Consider the following 19,663-nt stretch of genomic DNA (forward strand, 5'->3'; position numbering starts at 1 on the left):
TGTAGAATTCGCCTGTGAAGCCATCCGGTCCAGGGCTTTTGTGTGCAGGGAGATTTCTGATTACTGTTTCAATTTCCTTCTTTGTCATTGGTCTGTTGAGACTTTCTACTTCTTCTTGATTCAGTTTTGGAAGGTTGTATGTTTCTAGAAATTTGTCCATTTTTTCTAGATTGTCAAATTTCTTGCCATACAGTTGTCTGTAGTAATTTCTAACTATCGTTTGTATTTCTGTGGTATCAGTCGTGATTTCTCCTCTTTCATTTCTGATTTTGTTTATTTGGGTCTTCTCCCTTTTTTTCTTGATTAGACTGGCTAGAGGCTTGTCGATTTTGTTTATTTTTTCAAAGAACCAGCTCCTAGTTTTGTTGATTTTTTGCATTGTTTGTTTAGTCTCTATGTCATTTAGTTCTGCCCTGATCTTGATGATTTTGTTCCTTCTTCTTGCCCTAGGCTTTGTTTGTTGTTGTTGTTCTAGTTCTTGTAGCTTTATGGTTAAGTTTTTTATTTGAGATTCTTCTATCCTTTTCACATAATGCCTGTATTGCTATGAACTTCCCTCTCAGGACTGCTTTTGCTGTGTCCCACAGGTTTTGGGCTGTTGTGTGCTCATTATCATTAGTTTCTAGAAATTTCTTGATTTCTTCTTTGATGTCATTATTAATCCATTCATTATTTAATAGCACGTCATTCAATCTCCATGAGTTTGGGTGTCTTTGATTTTTTTCTCTGAGGTTGATTTCTAGTTTCAAGGCATTGTGATCTGAAAAGATGCTTGATATGATTTCAATTTTCTTGAATTTGTTGAGGCTTGTTTTGTGTCCTATCATGTGGTCTATCTTTGAAAATGTCCCATATGCATTTGAAAAGAATGTATATTTTGCTTCTTTGGGGTGGAAAGTTCTATATATATCAGTTAGATCCATGTGGTTTAGTGTGTTGTTCAATGCCTGTATATCCTCGGTGTTTCTTTGCTTTGATGATCTGTCTATTGTTGATAATGGAGTGCTGAAATCCCCTACTATGAGTGTGTTGTTGTTGATATCCTTTTTGTGGTCTTCTAGTATTTGCTTTATGTATTTGGGTGCTCCTATGTTGGGTGCATATATGTTTATCAATGTCATATCTTCTACATGGGTTGTTCCTTTAAGTATTATGAAATGTCCTTCTTTGTCTCTTTTTATTGCCCTTTCTTTGAAATCCGTTTTGTCTGATATGAGGACTGCTACCCGGCTTTTTTTTCCGGTCCGTTCGCTTGGCATATTCTTTTATATTTCTTTACTTTCAGTCTGTGTAAATCTTTTGTTTTGAGGTGTGTTTCTTGTAGATAGCAAATATGTGGGTCCTGTTTTCTTATCCATACCGTAACCCTATGTCTTTTAATTGGAGCATTTAATCCATTTACATTTAAGGTTATTATTGACGTGTATTTATTCATTGCCCTTTGTACCTCTGTTCCTCTCCTCTCTTGTTCTTTTCTTCTTTTTTCTTAGAACACACCCTTTAGCATCTCTTGCAATGCTGGTTTGGTGGAGATGTATTCTTTCAGCCTTCCTTTGTCTGAGAAACTCCTTATTTCACCTTCTATTTTGAATGAGAGCCTTGCTGGGTAGAGTATTCTTGGTTGTAGGCCTTTGTTTTTCATTGCTTTAAATATTTTTGACCATTCCCTTCTGGCTTGTAATCTTTCTGTTGAGAAATCAGTTGATAGCCTTATCGGAGCTCCCTTGTATGTTATTTGCTGCTTTTCTCTTGCTGCTTTTAGGATTCTCTCTTTGTCTTGGAATGTTGCCATTTTAATTATGATGTGCCTTGGAGTGGGTTTTGGGGGGTTCCTCTTCATTGGAACTCTCATTGCTTCTTGGACTTGCATAGCTTTTTCTCTCATCAGGTTCGGAAAATTTTCTGTCACTATTTCTCCTATCAGATTTTCAATTCCATGTTCCTTTTCTTCTTCCTCTCGTATTCCGATGATCCTTAAATTATTTTTTCTAGTTCTATCCTGTAATTCCCTTACATCTTGTTCATATTTTTTCAATCGTTTTTCATTTTGCTGTATTGTCTGGGAGTTTTTCTCTACATTATCTTCTAACTCACTAATCCGATCCTCTGCTTCGTTTAGTCTGCTTTTGACTGATTCTACTGTGTTTTTCAGTTCAGAGATTGTATTCTTAAGTTCTTCCTGGTTCTTGTTAACAATTTCTATGTCTTTTTTTATGCTGGTGTAGTTCTCTGCAAGTTCCCTGTAATTTTCTTGGAGCTGTTGGTAACTTCCTTGAAGGTTGTCATAGTTGATTTTAAGGATGTCGAGTATATTGAGCTTCTTTACCACCATTGTTTTGAATTCCATGTCTGACATTTGGGCTATGTCTATTTCATCTATCTCTCTTTCTGAGGATTCCTCTTTTCTTTTCATTGAGGGGTTATTTTTGCGTCTTACCATGTTGGATTCTTTTTGTTTTTATTTATTTATTTATTCGTTTTTTTTGGGGGGGTAGTCTGCTTTGACTTCCCTCCTTTGTGGTGTAATATTCTTTATCGAAGGTCTGGGAGTTTCAGTGGTGCAGTCTCTTTGATATCCTGAGCCTGATGTTCTTGAGTTACCCTTTATGTCGTTTGTTTATGCTGTTCGGTTATATTTCAGATGTTCTTTGATAGGATCTTCCTTCTGGCTAGTTGGTTGAGAATCACTCTATCCGCTTTGTCTTGAGTTCTTTTGTGGATATGCTGTTAAAGACATAAACACACAGCCCAGGCAGGAGACCCACACCCTCAAAAAGTATCCCCCACTCTATCCTGCTATCGTTAGCCAACTAGCCCGTATTAATATAAATGTAAAGAGATTTGAGCTTTTATACTATAAGAAGAATAGATAAGAGTTGTTTTGGGGGAGAAAAAATATAATTTTTGATAGAGGGGGTGATAGATTAATAATATTTGAGACTGTGCAAGCCAGTTAGTAATATTTACATTGTATGTTAATAAAAATAGAAGAAAAGGATAGAAAAATACATAATATAGTAAGAAAGTGGGATTGTATTGTATTTGGGTTTATATAGTAATTATATTATATTATTTAGAGTGATAGGGGGGCTAAGCTAGACACACAAACGAATAAACAACGATTAAAGAGAAAGGATGAGAAGGAGAGGTTATATGCAACACGTTAGAGATAAAGTTTGTTATTATTGGAAGAGGTGAAGGAAAAACACCCCCCCAAAAAATCCCCAAGAAAATAGAAGAAAGAAAAGAAGAAAGCGAGAAAGAGAAGAAAATAAAAAATTTACCACAAACCCCCCCCAAAAAACCCCAAAAGGTAAGAAAGAAAGGAACCAAGAAAGATAGAAAAGAAAGTATAAAGAAGAAAGAAAGAAAGAAAAAAGAGAGAAAAAAAATATATATACCCCGCAAAACCCCCCCAAAAAAAACCCAGGAAAAGAATAAAGAAAGAAGGAAAGAAAAGAAATAAGAAGAAAGAAAGAACAAGGGAGAAAAAACTTGGAGAAAAAAAAAAAAAGCGATGTTTTTACTCCGTTTTAGCCTTGGTGTGTTGCCTTCTTTTTCTGGGTCCGCAGCTGGTCTAGTGTGGCAGGTCAGAGGTTCTTGTTTTTTGCAGGACTGGTGTGCGCCCCCGGTTGCCGCTATGGTGCGCGCCCGCGGTTGCTGGCACGGCGCGCTCCCTTGCTGCCTGCTGGAGCCAGTTGAGGTGCCCTTGCGCTCGAGCCCTTGCGCGCGAGCCCCTGCGCGCTCGGGCGGCCCAAGAGTTTGCCCCGGGATTGGCTCCTGCTGTCGCTGGGCTGCGGTGGTTCCCCGTTCGAGCCGAGGTGTCCCTGCGCGCGTCACTGTCCGCGCGGGCGGCCCGAGCGCTTTCCCCGGGATTGGCTCCTGCTGTCGCTGGGCTGCGGCGGTTCCGCGTTCGCACTGAGGTGCCCCTGCGCGTGTCCCTGCACTCGCGGGCGGCCCGAGAGCTTTCCCCAGGATTGGCGCCCACTGACCCCGGGCTGAGGTGCTTTCGCGCTCGGGCGCCGCCCGTGCCCTCAGTCCCGCTGAGCCGAGCTCCGGGAGTTGGTCTCTCGCCTCTTAGGGCGGGGCCTCGGACACTTGTGCTCAGTGGAAGCAAGCGTCCGTGGGTCGCCGCATCCTGCTGTTCCCGTGCTGCAGCCGCCCGCCTTCCCTCACCCGTCTGGGCGGGCACAAACAGAGCCTGCGCTAGTGTTCTGCTTTCCGGCCTGGGGCCCTGCGCCCACGGGAGCTGTCTAGGGGTGTCTGTGCACGGTTCTCTGCCTGTTCAGTGGGCCCTCCCTGTGCCCGTAGGGGCACTGATCTTATGTCCGTTGGGGAGTGTCCGAGGGACACCTGGACTCACGGCACCACGCACCTGGGCCAGTGAGTGAGAGCACTTCCCTATGCGCGCCCCCGCGACCCAAGGGTAGGGTTGGGGAGTGGATGCGCGCGCCTCTGCACCTGGGCTCCTCCAGAACGGCCTACCACCCCCAAACTTTCCTCCCCTCTCCACCGTCCACTAGAGAAAAATATAAAGGAGAATTATGTTCTCACTTGCCCGGCAGCACGCTGTCTCCTGTCCTTCAGCGCCAATGCCACTTGGTCGAGTCCCATCTCTGCCAGCGGGCAGAGGTCCGCACTCCGCCTGACTCCTCTCCGGGGCAGCCTGTGGTCGCCAAAAATCCTTTGTGTGCTTCCCGCTGCAGCTCGGGCAGCCGCCCCAGTCAGGAATCCCGTTTCGTCCCCTTTTTCTCCGCTATCCTCACTAAACAGGTTGTTCCCAGATGGATTTTCTCTAATTCAGCAGTGCCTTGGCTCAACTCCCACCAATGTCCAGCTGCTCACTGAGATGTTCTGTCTGCAATTAGCCCAAACTGCAGACAGGTCTCCGGAGCCTAAAACCGCAACCTCTCCTCACTCCTCCGCCATCTTACCTTCTATAAATCCCATTTTAGATTTGACATGAAGTCTTATCAATCTCCAGAGACAGAAATTACTGATGGAATGAACTGGTCATTGAGTCCGATTTCTATTTATCCTTTTGTCCACAAGGTAAATTGTGTGATGTATTTATTACCTTTTTTATTTTAACTTTTTTTGGAATATATGAATAACAGCATAGAAATTTCTATGAAAGAAGTGGACAGGGCAAGAAATGTTTTCTTTTTAATCAGTTTAATGTATTATGCTAACATTTGTTGTAGACCTATTAAGCTAACTGTTTCATAAATTAAAATGTGAAAATTCAAATTTAGGACTTCTGTAAGGTCTATGGTTATTTCCCCATCACAGATCTTCACTTCTACTATTTTGCTCCACAGTTATTGAGCACTTGTTAGGCTTCAGGGACTGTGCTGAGAGATAAAGATACAGCAGCTATATTGCAGAAAGACATGTCATCAATTAGAGACATTGAATATTGTAAGTGCTAAGGTGGAATACTTCAGGGGAGCTGAACATAAGGCAAAAGGGGGTGAGGTGACTTGACAATACTGATTGGCAAATGGGGCATTCTAAGGAGAGGGAGCAGTGTGAGCAAAGACAGGAAACTTCATGGGCTATTCAGAGAACCATAAGTAGTTTAACATGGCTATAAAATGCATGATGGGTGCAACAAGATATAAAGTTAGAGTATTTAACAGAGACCAGGTCTTGTAGAAACTTGTATAGGAGTTTGGGCTTTATCCTGTAAGTAGTCGGGAGCTAGTACTATAACACGATCACTTTTATATTTTTGAAAGATTACTCCAGGAGGAGTGTGAAAGATAGATAAAAAGGAAATAAGATAGAGATTAGGCAAATCAGTTAGAAATCTTTTCAAGTTGTTGAAGCAAGACATCTAGAGTGCCCTGGTGTAGAACGCTAGAGTAGTGGCAGTAGATTGAAAGAAAGAAATTAGAAAGAGATACATACAGATAGAATTGATAAGAGTTGCTAACAGATTGAAGGTTGAAATATGGGTCTCCAATAAATTATCTGCAATTCTAAAATTCAGAAGTCTCTGGAAAACAAGATTTTCTTTAAGTTTGCAACAAACTCTTTTGGCTAAAAAACTACTACCTGAGGCTGTAGTCATTATTTCACTAAGTGTAAATACTCATACATGAATTTTGGATTTGCATTTTGCTGCAGAAATATCAGTGTCTTTGATTACAGGGTGCTATTCCAGCTCTCCTGGGGTGTTATTAATATGTTCTATGTGTAATTTCTAATTATCTTTCTAAAATACAAAACATGGTGAATTCCAAAACACATTTGTCCCCAAGGACTTAAAGGATGTGGACCATTGGGTTGTTATGACTATTAAATGAAGTAATATGTGCAAACAACTGCTTAAAATAGTGCCCAGTTCATAGTAGGTGCTCAATAAATATTAGCCAGTAATATCATGGTGGTGATGGTGATGATGATGATAATGATAATGATAGAGATTTTATTCACAGTACTCCCACCCACTAGTATATGAAACATAGACCATTAAATTAAAATTACTCAGCCCTCAGAGAGGGATATGAAAATAGGAAGGCAAGGAGAATAAGCATTCTTCCTCACAATAATGGAGATGCTCTGGGAGAATTGTGAAAATGCTCGGCATACTTCTCCCTTGCAGACTTTTCAAATGCTTGCTACACTTTTTTATTCTCAAGCTTTAATGTGCATACGACTCATCTGTGGGTCTTGTTAGAATGCAGCAGGTCTGGGATGGGGATTGAGAGTCTGCATTTCTGGCAAACTACCAGCTGATGTTGATGCTTCTGGTCCATGGATCAGACTTTGAGTAGCAAGGGCCTAGTGACAGGGAACAAGCTGCAAGAATAGAAATTGTTTATGAGACAGTTACCAGTTTGGCTCAGATAATACATATCAAAAATGAAGAAAACTTTTTATAGCAAAATGAGGAGACACGGTATAAGGATACTTTGGGAAATATCAGAAAGATTGGTATTAAAGATGTATGTTTGCTTGTTTGTTCAAGTCCTTCTGGCCAGTTACTAGCACTTTGGGATATGTCTAAGGTCAAAGCCTACTGCTGTCTCTCATATCACCTAGAAGTACACAAAGAGATTAGGACAAGGAGTAAAGTTGTGACTGGTATAGGCAAGGAAACTAAATCAGGGTTGAAAGCCAGGCATAATTTGACATTACACTGATAGCACTAAATACTATATATTACTCTGCTTTTCATCTGTTGTTATGAAAGCCGAATTATCTTGATTTTTTACATTATCTAATATATCCAAATGATGTCATAACCAAAGACTGGAAGGGAACATTAAAAAATTAAAGTTTTATTTGTTGGAGGTAATGAGATTGTGGTTGAAATTTTTTCTTTCATTTTGTTTACTGATGTTATTTATGCAGTATAAAAAGAAGAGTCATACTTTTTCTTTCTTATCTAAATGCCCATATTTCTCTTGGGTGTGTGATGTTGTCCAAGCAAATTCCCACTCCTTGGGGAAGTTGAGCTCCTGTGAACTGTCCTATGATTTCCAACACAGCATACCAGTAATTTGAAGTCCTTAAAACTCCTAAATTTCTCATGCTCAGGGAAAGATCATTGCCCTGGCTAGAAATTACTCACTATACTTGTTATCAGTATTAAATATATAGTAGAAACTTTTCTTTATCTTATAATATTTCTTATTAAATATAAGTAGGAAAATGTACTATTATAGTAACTGACACTTTGCTTTAAGGTACCACTTCCAGTGGCCTGTCCAGTAATTTCACAGCATGTGCCTATGTATGGAACGGTAAGAAAAAACCTTTTAATATATCAAAAGTGGGAGATTAAGTTAAAACTTCCCATGGCTTTCACTAGCAGAAAATAGTGTGACATACATAATTTAAATGGGAAGGTAATGTATCCATATCCTTTTCTTGCATTGGAAAATCAAATGGCCTTCCTTTTCACACAGGCTCTGTAATATGGCTAAATGGAATAGAGAAAGGAACTCCAGAAATGGGGACAAGAAGGGATACATGGAATTGGGTTAATGAAAACTGTTCAAGAATTAATAGATATTCCAAAATAGAAATAATCAACATGCACATAATAGAGACTCAAATATAACTTACTTTACCTTCCTGGTTTATACAAAGAATTATGAACTACCGTTTGCTGCTGGTTTTCCTCTCTTTCTGCCAAGTTTTGATTGTTGTTTGATTTTGTTTTGGTTTATTTGCCATTTTGCTGTTTGGGATAACTTCCATTCTGCATTAAGCAGGTAAAAAAAAAAAAGTGGAACTTAATAAGGCTGAAATTTTTCTTATTATGCAAGACTTCCAGTTGGAGAAATTATTAATACAGGTAGAATATCTGGAACTTTTCTGATTTCAGGTTTTTTATCAAACTTTTTTTCTAACTCATTTTAGTCTATTATTTCTCTTCTGTCTGTTTGGAAATGTTTTCATGATTTAAATTTTTTCTGACAGAGGCACCCGTGGCCCACCTGCCCAAGCATGCAACCAACCTACCGGCTGGCGTTCAGAGGCGCCTGCAGTTTACTGGCCCCGGCGCACAACCAGTCCACTCACTGCAGGCATGGTGCCAGTGCAAAGAAGAGCCCGCGACCTGCCTGCCACGACGTACAACCGGTCAGCCTGCCCCTTCCCTGCGTGAGGGAGTGCGCTCATCCCTGGCTGAGGCCAAAGGAAGGTGCAGTGAATTAGAGGCACTTGGTAAGAGTCTTAGGTGCTGGCTCTGGAGAAAGAGCTGGGAGAGCAGCAGACTAGATCCCAGTGCAGAATCATCCCTGGTGCTGCAGAAGAAATCTCTTAAGCAGACTACTCCCCTCCAAGTGGTATCAACCGGAGGCAGCAGCTCCACAACTGTGTACAAGAAGGTCACACCACAAAGGCAGGAAATAAAAGTAGTTCAATCTAAGAACAGAAACAACAAGAAGAGCCACTCAAAATGGGGAGAAGGAGAAATCACACCCTAACGAAAGGAAAGGAGGAATTCCCAGAAGGAAGGATAGATGAAATAGAGGCAAGCAAACTATCAGATATGGAATTCAAAACAATGGTAATGAGAAACCTCAATGAACTCAACAAACTCAGAGAAAACTATAACGAACTCCAGGGACACTACAAAGAACTCCAAGGAAGCTACAAGGAACTTACTGAGAACTACACCAGCATGAAAAAAGACATGGAAACTATCAATAAGAGCCAGGAAGAAATGAAGAATACAATTTCTGAGCTGAAAAACACAGTAGAAGCAATCAAAAGCAGGCTAAATGAAGCAGACGACCAGATCAGTCACTTAGAGGACAACGTAGAAAAAAAATCTGAGACACTGCAACAAAATGAAAAAAGGCTGAAAAGGAATAAAAAAGGTTTAAGAGAGCTTCAGGGCAATTGGAAACGCAACAATATCCGTCTCATAGGGATACCAGAAAGAGAAGAAGAGGAGCATGGGATAGAAAACCTGATTGAAAAAATAATGACAGAAAACTTCCCAAACATGAAGAGAGAAAACATCTCACAAGTACAGGAAGTACCAAGGGTCCCAATGAAGATGAACCCAAGGAGACCCACTCCAAGACACATCATAATTAAAATGACAACATTCAAAGACAAAGAGAGAATCCTAAAGCCAGCAAGAGAATAAAAGCAAATAACATACAAGGGAGCTCCGATAAAGCTATCAACGGATTTCTCAACAGAAACACTACAAGCCAGAAGGGAATGACAAAAAAAATTTGAAGCAATGAAAAACAAAGGCCTACAACCAAAACTACTCTACCCAGCAAGGCTCTCTTTCAAAATGGAAGGTGAAGTAGGGAGTTTCCACTCAAAGGAAGAATAAAAGTATACATCTTCACCAAACCAGCATTGCAAGACACGCTAAAGGAATGCTTCAAGAAAAAGAAGAAAAAGACAGGGAGAGGAACACAGATACAAAGGGAAATGAACAAATACATATCAATAATAACCTTCAATGTAAATGGATTAAATGCTCCAATCAAAAGACAAAGGGTAGCGGAATGGATATGAACACATGACCCACATATATACTGTCTACAAGAGACACACCTCAAAACAAATATCTACCCAGACTGAAAGTGAAGGAATGGAAAAAAGTATTCTAAACAAATGGACACACACACACAAAAGCTGGAGTAGCAATACTTACATCGGACAAAACAAATTTCACAACAAAGGCCATAAAAAGAGACAGAGGAGGACATTTCATAATACTTAAGGGAACAATCCATCAAGATGATATAACTTTGGTAAACATATATGCACCCAAAATAGGAGTACCCATATATATATAAGAAAAATATTGGAAGACTACAAGAAAAATAACAAAGCAACACGCTCATAGTAGGGGACTTTTAACACCCCATTGTCAACAATGGACAGATCTTGGAAGCAAAGAAACACCAAGGATATTGAGGCGTTGAACAACACTCTATATCAAATGGATTTAGTTGATATATATAGAACTTTCCACCGAAAAGAAGCAAAATATACATTCTTTTTAAGGGCACATGGAATATTTTTAAAGATAGGAAACAAAACAAGCCTCAACAAATTCAAGAAAATTGAAATTATATCAAGCATCTTCTCAGATCACAAAGCCTTGACTGGAATCAACCACAAGAAAAAAACTCAAAGATATTCAAACTCATGGAAAATGAATAACATGCTATTAAATAATGAATGGGATAACATGACATCAAGGAAGAAATCAAGAAGTTTCTGGACACAAATGGTATTGAACACACAACAGCGCAAAACCTATGGGATACAGCCAAGGCAATCCTGAGAGGAAGTTCAAAGCAATACAGGCCTACCTAAAAAGGATAGAAGAATCCTAATAAAAAATCTAAACCTTAAACTACAAGAACTAGAAGAACAACAACAAATGAAGCCCAGAGCAAGTAGAAGGAAGGAAATCATCAAGATCAGAGAAAAATTAAATGACAAAGAGACTAAACAAACAACTCAAAATATCAATAAAACTAGGAGCTGGTTCTTTGAAAAAATAAACAAAATTGACAAACCTTCAGCCAGGCTCATCAAGAAAAGGAGAGGCCACAAAAAAAAACAAAATCAAACAAAAAAAGAGAAATCACAACGATATTACAGAAGTACAAAGGACTGTAAGAAATTACTACAAACAACTGTATGGCAAGAACCTTGACAACCTAGATGAAATGGACCAATTTCTAGAAACATATAATCTTCCAAAACTGAATCAAGAAGAAACAGAAAGCCTGAACAGACCGATAACAAACAGTGAAATTAAAGCAGTAATCAAAAAATTCCTGGCACACAAAAGCCCTGGGCCATATGGCTTCACAGGCAAATTTTACAAAATATTTACGGAAGAACTAACGCCTGTCCTTCTCAAAGTATTCCAAAAAATCCAAGAAGAGGGAAGAATCCCAAACTCTTTCTTTTAAGCCAGTATTACCCTAATTCCAAAACCAGGTCAAGACACAACGAAGAAAGAAAACTATAGGCCAATATCGCTGATGAACATAGATGCTAAAATCCTCAACAAAATATTGGCAAACCATATCCAGCAACATATTAAAATGATTATATACCAGATCAAATGGAATTCATTCCTAGGATGCAAGAATGGTTTAATATTTGTAAATCAAGAAACATAATGCACCACATAAACAAAATGAAATAAAAATCACACGATCATATCAATAGATGCAGAAAAAGCATTTGATAAAATACAACACCCATTTATGATGAAAACACTCAGCAAAATGGGAATAGAGGGAGCACACCTCAACATACAAAAGACCATATATAGCAAACCTGAAGTCAACGTCATATTCAGTGGACAAAAACTCAAAACATCCCCCCTGATATCAGGAACAAGACAAGGATGTCCACTCTCTCCACTCCTAGTCAACATAGTATTGGAAATTCTAGCCTCAGCAATCAGACAAGACAAAGAAATAAAGGGCATCCAAATAGGAAAAAAGAAGTAAATCTGTCGTTATTTGCAGATGGCATGATAGTATACATAGAAAACCCTGTAGACTTCAATAGAAGAACTATTCGACATAATAAGAGAACTTGGAAAAATAGGGTACAAAGTCAATATTCAGAAATCAAAGGCATTTTTGTACACCAACGATAAAATATCAGAGACAAAAAAGAAAATCCCATTTACTATAGCAACAAGAAAAATAATGTACCTAAGAATAAACTTAACCAGAGATAAAAGACTTGTACTCAGAAAACTACATAACACTGATGAAAGAATTTAAGGAAGATAGAAATAAATGGAAGCATATACCATGTTCATGGATGGGAAGAATCTACATCATTAAAATGTTCATACTACACAAAGCAATTTATAGATTCAACTCAATCCCTATCAAAATACCAGTGACATATTTCACAGACCTAGAACAAATACTTTAAAAATTTATATGGAACAACAACAAGAAAAAAACCCTAAATAGCCTCAGCAATCTTGAGACAGAAGAACACGGTAGGAGGAATCACAGTACCTGACATCAAACTATACTACAAGGCCACTGTAATCAAACAGTCTGGTACTGGCATAAGAACAGATGTATAGATCAATGGAACAGAATAGAAAGCCTAGAAATAAACCCATGTCTATATGGTCAAACTAATATTTGATAAAGGGGGAAGGAACATAAAATGGAATGAGAAGAGCCTCTTCAACAAATGGTGCTGGGAGAACTGGACAGGGATGTGCAATAAAGTGAAACTAGACCACAAGCTTATACCATACACCAGAATAAGCCCAAAACTGATAAAAGACTTAAATGTATGCCATGACATAATAAAAGTCCTAAAGGAAAACATAGGCAGGAAATTTCAGATATTCCACGTAGCAATATTTTCACCGATACATCTCCTAAGGCAACGGAAATAAAGGGAAGAATAAACAAATGGGACTATCAAGCTAGAGAGTTTCTGCTCAGCAAAAGAAGACAGCAAGATGAAAAGGGACCCAACCATATGGGAAAATATATTTGCCAATGATACCTCAGACAAGGGATTGATCTCAAAAATATATAAATAACTTACACATCTCATCACCAAGACGACAGACAACCCAATTTAAAAATGGGCAAAGGACCTGAACAAACACTTCTCTTAGGGGGATGTACAAAGGGTCCATCGGCATATGAAAGAATGCTCAACATCACTAGCCATCAGAGAGATGCAAATAAGAACCACAATGACATACCACCTCACACCAGTCAGAATGGCAAATCAACAAAGAAGTGCTGGTGAGGATGTGTAGAAACAGGAACTCTAGTGCACTATTGGTGGGAATGCAGACTGGTGCAGCCACTATGGAAAATAGTGTAGAACTTCCTCAAAAAACTAAAAATTGAACTGCCTTTGAACCAGTGATTCCACTGCTAGGATTATACCCAAAGAATTCTGAAACCACAACTCAAAAGAACTTCTGCAACCCTGTGTTCATAGCAGCACTATTTACAATAGCCAAGTGCTCTAAACAACCTAAGTGTCCATCAATAGATGAGTGCATCAAAAAACTGGTACATTTACACAATGGAATACTATGCAGCAGAAAGAAAAAAGGAACTCCTGCTATTTGGGATAACACGGATAGAACTAGGGAGAAGTATGCTTAGTGAAATAAGCCAGGCAACAAAAGACAAATACCATATGATATCACCTAATTCAGGAAACTAATGAACAACACAAACACAAGTGAGCAAAATTGAACCAGAGGCATGTAAACAAGGAACAGAGTAACAGTTACCAAGGGGGCGGGTGGGAGGGAGAGGTGGGGGTAAGTAGGGGAAGGGATTAGTAAAGGAACTAGTATAGATAACCCATGGACATGAACAACGAGGTGGGGATTGACTGTGGGAGAAGGGTGGGCTGGCTTGGGGCGGTAGCAATGGGGGAAAAAGTGGGACAACTGTAATAGAAAAACAATAAAAAATAAATTAAAAATAATAAAGTATATGATTGGCTAACCATTATGTTGTACACCTGAAACTAATATAAAATAATATTGAATGTAAACTCTAATTGAAAAATAAAATTCTCAAATGTGTACAATGTGATGATTTGATATACATGTACATATACAGATTTTAACATATATTCCAAAGATAAAAGGACATTTAATGAAGGACAAATATAAGGAGACTGCACAGACCCATTAATATAAGATTCTGACCATCTCCCACCCTGTTTAAAACTCTAACAAAGCTCCTCATTGGCTGTAGATAGTGTGTAAACTCCTTGGTATGAGTAACTGAATCTACTGCTTCTCTGTCTTTATCCATTGGGCTTTTCCCTCACAAGTTGAGGCAATATGAAATGTACTCATGGACAGCTGGGTAAATTATAAATTGTTTTTAAATGACTCATATCTTAAAGGCTAATGATCAACATCTTGACCTGCTGAGAGGTTTCTGATGATATGCTGCAGTACTATGTCCTTGGTCTTCTAGGTTATCTTTATCCAAATTATCAATGAAAATGTAGATAACATGCTCATTGAGCATGTGAATAACATATATATTGGAAAGTATAATGACTATATTAAATAGAATCAGAAATCTTAATGTTCTTGACAATCTAGAGATAAGGTCCCAACTGAATAAGATGAGGTTTCACAAAAATAAGTACTATGCAGGTGTTTTATACCCCCATGGGGAAGAAGTGACAAGAACTAATAGAATTTTAGTTAGTAGTAAGCTTAAGTTTTATATTACTGTTCAGTTACAGCTGTTCCAATTTCCCCCTGTTGTCCTCCCCTGCCCTGCCCCACCCCTCTTCCGCAGTCAATCCCCACCCTGTTGTCCATGTCCATGGGTCCTTTATACTTGTTCCTTGACTAGACCCTTCCCCTTCTTCCCCCCTTTACTTCCCTCCTCCCTCCCCTCTGGTCACTGTCAGTTTGTTCCTTATTTCCATGTCTCTGGTTCCATTTTGCTCATTTGTTTTATTCATTAGACTCCAATTATAGGTGAGATCATATGGTATTTGTCTTTTACAACCTGCTTTATTTCACTTAGCATAATACTCTCCAGTTCCATCCATGTTGCCATGAAGGGTAGGAGTACCTTCTGTCTTTCTGCTGTGTAGTATTCCAGTGTGTAAATGCACCACCGTTTTTTGGTCCACTCCTTTACTGATAGGCACTTAGCCTGTTTCCAGCACTTGGCTATTGTAAATAGTGCTGCTATGAACACAGGGGTGCACAGGTTCTTTTGAATTGGTGTTCCAGGATTCTTCAGGTATAATCCTAGCAGTCGAATCACTGGTCCAAAAGGCAGTTCCATTTTTAATTTTTTGAGGAAATTCCATAGTTTTACACAGTGCACCAGTCTGCATTCCCACCAACGGTGCTCTAGGGTTCCCTTTTCTCTGCACCCTTGTCAGAACTTATTTTAAATTAAATTTATTGGGGTAAGATTATATAGGTTTCAACTGTAAAATTCTATGATACATGATCTGTATATTGCATGTGTGCCCACCACCTTAAGTGAAATAATCTGTCACCATATATTTGCCCCCCTTTACTCTTTACTACCCTCCCACATAGGAGTTAAAACATAAGGTCTTTAGCTTTTTCTGACTGATTTATTCCACTTAGATTAATATTATCAAAGTCCATCCATGCAGTATTTCACCTTTTCTTATGGCTGAGTTATACTCCATTGTGTATATATACATCTTTATCCAATCCTCTATCATGGACACTTTGGTTGTCTCCATGTCTTGGCCACTATGAAAAATGCTGCAATGAACACAAGGGTGTATATATGTTTGCAAAGAAATGTTTTAGAATTTTTCGAGTTGATACCCAGAAAAGAAGTTGCTGGGTCATATGGTAACTTTACTCATAATTTTTTTAGGCACTCCATATTGTTTTTGGATAGTTGCTGTACCAGTTTACATTCCCACCAGCAGTGAGTGAGATTTCTTTTTCTCTACAACCTCTGCAACACTTGTTATTACTTGTCTTGCTGATAATAACCATCCTAACAGGTGTGAGGGGATATATCATTGTAATTTGATTTGCATTTCGCTAATACCTAGGGAAGTTGAGCATCTTCTCATATATCTGTTGGCCATTTGTATGTCTTCTTGGGAGAAATGTCTGTTCAGGTCCTCTGCCCATTTTTTAATTGGATTGTTTGGTGTTGAGCTGTATGAGTTCTTTTTATATTTTGGATATTAACCCCTTGTTGGAATTGTTGTATGTAAATATCATCTCTCACTTAGTTGGTTGCCTTTTTGTTTTGTTGGCAGTTTCTTTTGCTGAGTACAAGCTTTTTATTTTCATATAGTCCCATTTGTTTTTGCCTTCACTTCACTTGCATTTGGGGTCAAATTCACAGAATCTTCTCTTAAGGCCAAGGTCCACAAGTTTAGAAGCTATGTTTTCTTCTATGCAATTAATTGTTTCAGATCTTATATTTAGGTCTTTGACCCATTTTGAATTAATTTTTGTGCATGGGGACAAACTGAAATATACTTTAGTTTTTTTGCATGTGGCTTTCCAATTTTTCCAGTACCATTTATTGAAGAGGCTTTATTTTCTCCATTGTGTGACTTTGGTTCCTTTGTCAAAAATTACACTGGGGAACACAATTTTCATTGAGTTAGATCTGACACTTGATTTTGACTAACTTTTGGCAACTGAATCCAAAAGTGACCTAAGTTTTTCTCTATCATGTCAACATTTTAAGGTGCAGGATACCCTCCCTTTGTCCCAAAGATCATACAAAATATACATACAAAGGAAAATAAAGAAGGTACCTTGGTTGGATGTGCAGTCCATGGCAATCTTTCCAGGAAAGGAACGAAGGTTGTTTTCCTGAAAGATGGCTAGAAGGGACCTTAAGGCACAATGGAAAGCCAGAAGGACTTGGAAAAGACAGGTGTTTACAGGCAAGGCTGAATGCCAGGTATGTGGTTCTGCTTCTGTGCCCTGAAGGGCAGACTGAAGGTCACCCTAAATGTTCCTTGCATAAGTTCCAGCAAAGCAGAACTAAAGATCATAAGTGATCATTTGCTGCTCTTGTTGTGTTTATGCAAATGAACAGGAAAAATTAAAAATGGACTTAATGCAGTCCCTTTAAGGACAAGGAGGGTAATCTTAGGGATAAAAATCGTGATTCAAGGAAAATCACAATGCTCAGTGGTAGACTATAAAGTAGTGCAGCTAACCGTCTTTAAAGTTTCTTTTCATTTAAAATTTGTCTTCATTTGAAAGTTAAACTATGTCTGTGGTATTATCAAAGATGTTTAATTTACAGGCAAGAAGAATGTCAAATGCCTTGCAACTGGATGTCTTTCCAATAAGACAGTCCTACAGATTAAGAGACTTGTATGTGGGTTATATTATATAAATTAACATGTGTTTTCTGTTTTGAAAGGGCATAAGCCTATGATCTCATTACCTGAGTGATCGTCTGTACATATAGGCCTCACTTAATCCTGTCTGAATCGCTGCCTCCTGAGACTCAGTGGTTTGGCTGAACTAAGTGGCTGGGTTGATGAAGAATGGGGTGGTCTGTGGGCTTCACTTTAAAACTGGTTCCTCTTTTCTATCCTAATGGCTTGGACAGAAAGAGCCCGGAGGTCTGAGAGGGGGGAAACCAAAAATATTTCCCTCAGTCCAAACTAAGTATAATGGGCAAAAGGGTTTTGGACAGGTGAGATGTACCTGGCACACCTTCCTCCAAAGAAGCCCTTCTTTTCCCTAATGTGGGACATTGAAAAATTAATACCTGCCTTTTGTCATCTAGTGGTTATGGATTGAATGATGTCTTTTAACCCTGTTGCCAAATCTGTTGCCCCCAGAATACAACAAGGAGGCCAGCCTGTTAAATCAAGTATGCTGTTGTCTGGGGATGGCCAACTGACCTGGAGTCTGCACGATCCTTCCCCATGTGGGAAGGCCACCCTCCCCTCCACACCCCTGCATTTTTAGGGATTTTTTGACCCAAGGATAGGTAGGACGACGACCATGTCCACCTTGAAGCAGCTAGAGGAGCTCGACACATTCGCCCGTTGTCCTTTATAAGATTATAAAGGGTCTTAAGTCTAAGAGGGAGGGATTGTTATTTTTTTATTGTTAGGATAATTAATTAATTAATTATTTTTAAAAAGAAGAAGAATATATGAAAGGGTGAGGTGGGAGAGCTTGTATGTACGACTCATGGGCATCAACTTGGGGGGGGGTTGTTACGGGAGGGGGTGTGCTGGGCGGAGGGGAGCAAAGGGGAAAATCTGGAACTATTGTAACAATATAGTCAATAAAATATACTTAAAAAAACAAACAAAAAGGAAAATAAAGAAAAAATTACTTGAATATACAGTTTATTTACAGTTATTTTATTCGTATAAAGACTATATGTTGTTACTGTAAGTCAAATTGTGTACAGGTAGTAAAGTTCTGCTGCCAAACATACATATTAAGGTATTTTATCTCTTCAAATGACAGGCTAGGAAATGCCAAAATGAGACACTTGAAACAATCTCCTTCAGTTGGCAAAGCTTTAACAAATTGCTTCATGAGACCCAGTTTTATGTGCAGAGGTGGGAATATAATGTCCTTTCTGTCAACAAGTGGCTCATGTAGAATGTTTGGATCACCAGGTTTGAGGTTAGATCTTGGAGGCCAATTTGACTCCATCCAATGCTTCCCACAAGCTCTGCTGTCCCACATATACAGAAAACAGGGCTACTTCGTGAATCCATGTTGCTAACCAAGAAGGAAGCAGACCATTTTAAGGTCAACACAGGTGATCCAATTGTGCTTGTGATATTGCAACAAATCTATGACTCTTTATATCTTCATATTCTTCATGAAAACAAACTGAATGGCTAATTGGGACTGCACCAAATAAATTGCCATTGTGGAAGAGGACACACGTCAAGCTCCGCTTTAAGCTATCAACGAACAGTTGCCATTCAGTTGCGTTATAGATTGGAATTCCCAATTCCTCCATTAAACCATGTATGTTTTGGCAATACACAAAGCCACCGTCACTTCGAAAGTAATGCAGAAATGCACTTTTTCTTGATCAAAAGTAGGATGCCTTTGCTCCTTTTTCAAGCAAGTTTTTCTTGTGCAGTTTTGATGCTAGGAGTTCTGAAGCCTTTTTGGATAGTGCCAAATCATTTAACTCATTTTGATCAAATCCCTTATGAACTGAGTCATCTTCAATTTCAAAGTCTTCATCGTTGCTGTCACTTAGTTCTTCACCATACTCCTGTTTTTCAAAAGAGGGTAGATCAATGAAAACTGGCGCTGGGATTTCAGCTGAATGAGGTACTGGGTGTATAGCTGATAAAAGACCAGGATACTCTATTTAACATTTATTTTCCTTGTTATATCCTGACTTTTTCACTATACAAAAGTAACAGTCACTTGAATGATCTCTGGGCCCTCACGAAACCATAGGTATACCAAATGGCAATTTATCACGTGTTCCCTTCGTCCACATCTGTAAACTCTCAACACACTGCTTGCACACCTTGTGAGGGGCCCAAGACTTATCTTGATCACCAAGTTTTACTTTAAAATATGCAAAATAGGCTAGCCTGACAAATGCGCTTATTTTTGTCCTTTGACTGGGAATGGTGAAACTGCCACAGATATAACAAAATGAGTCAGGGTTCTTTAGACACAATGAGA

Source organism: Furipterus horrens, unplaced genomic scaffold, assembly GCF_987537825.1.
Source record: "Furipterus horrens unplaced genomic scaffold, mFurHor1.1.pri manual_scaffold_17, whole genome shotgun sequence".
Lineage (NCBI taxonomy): Eukaryota > Metazoa > Chordata > Mammalia > Chiroptera > Furipteridae > Furipterus > Furipterus horrens.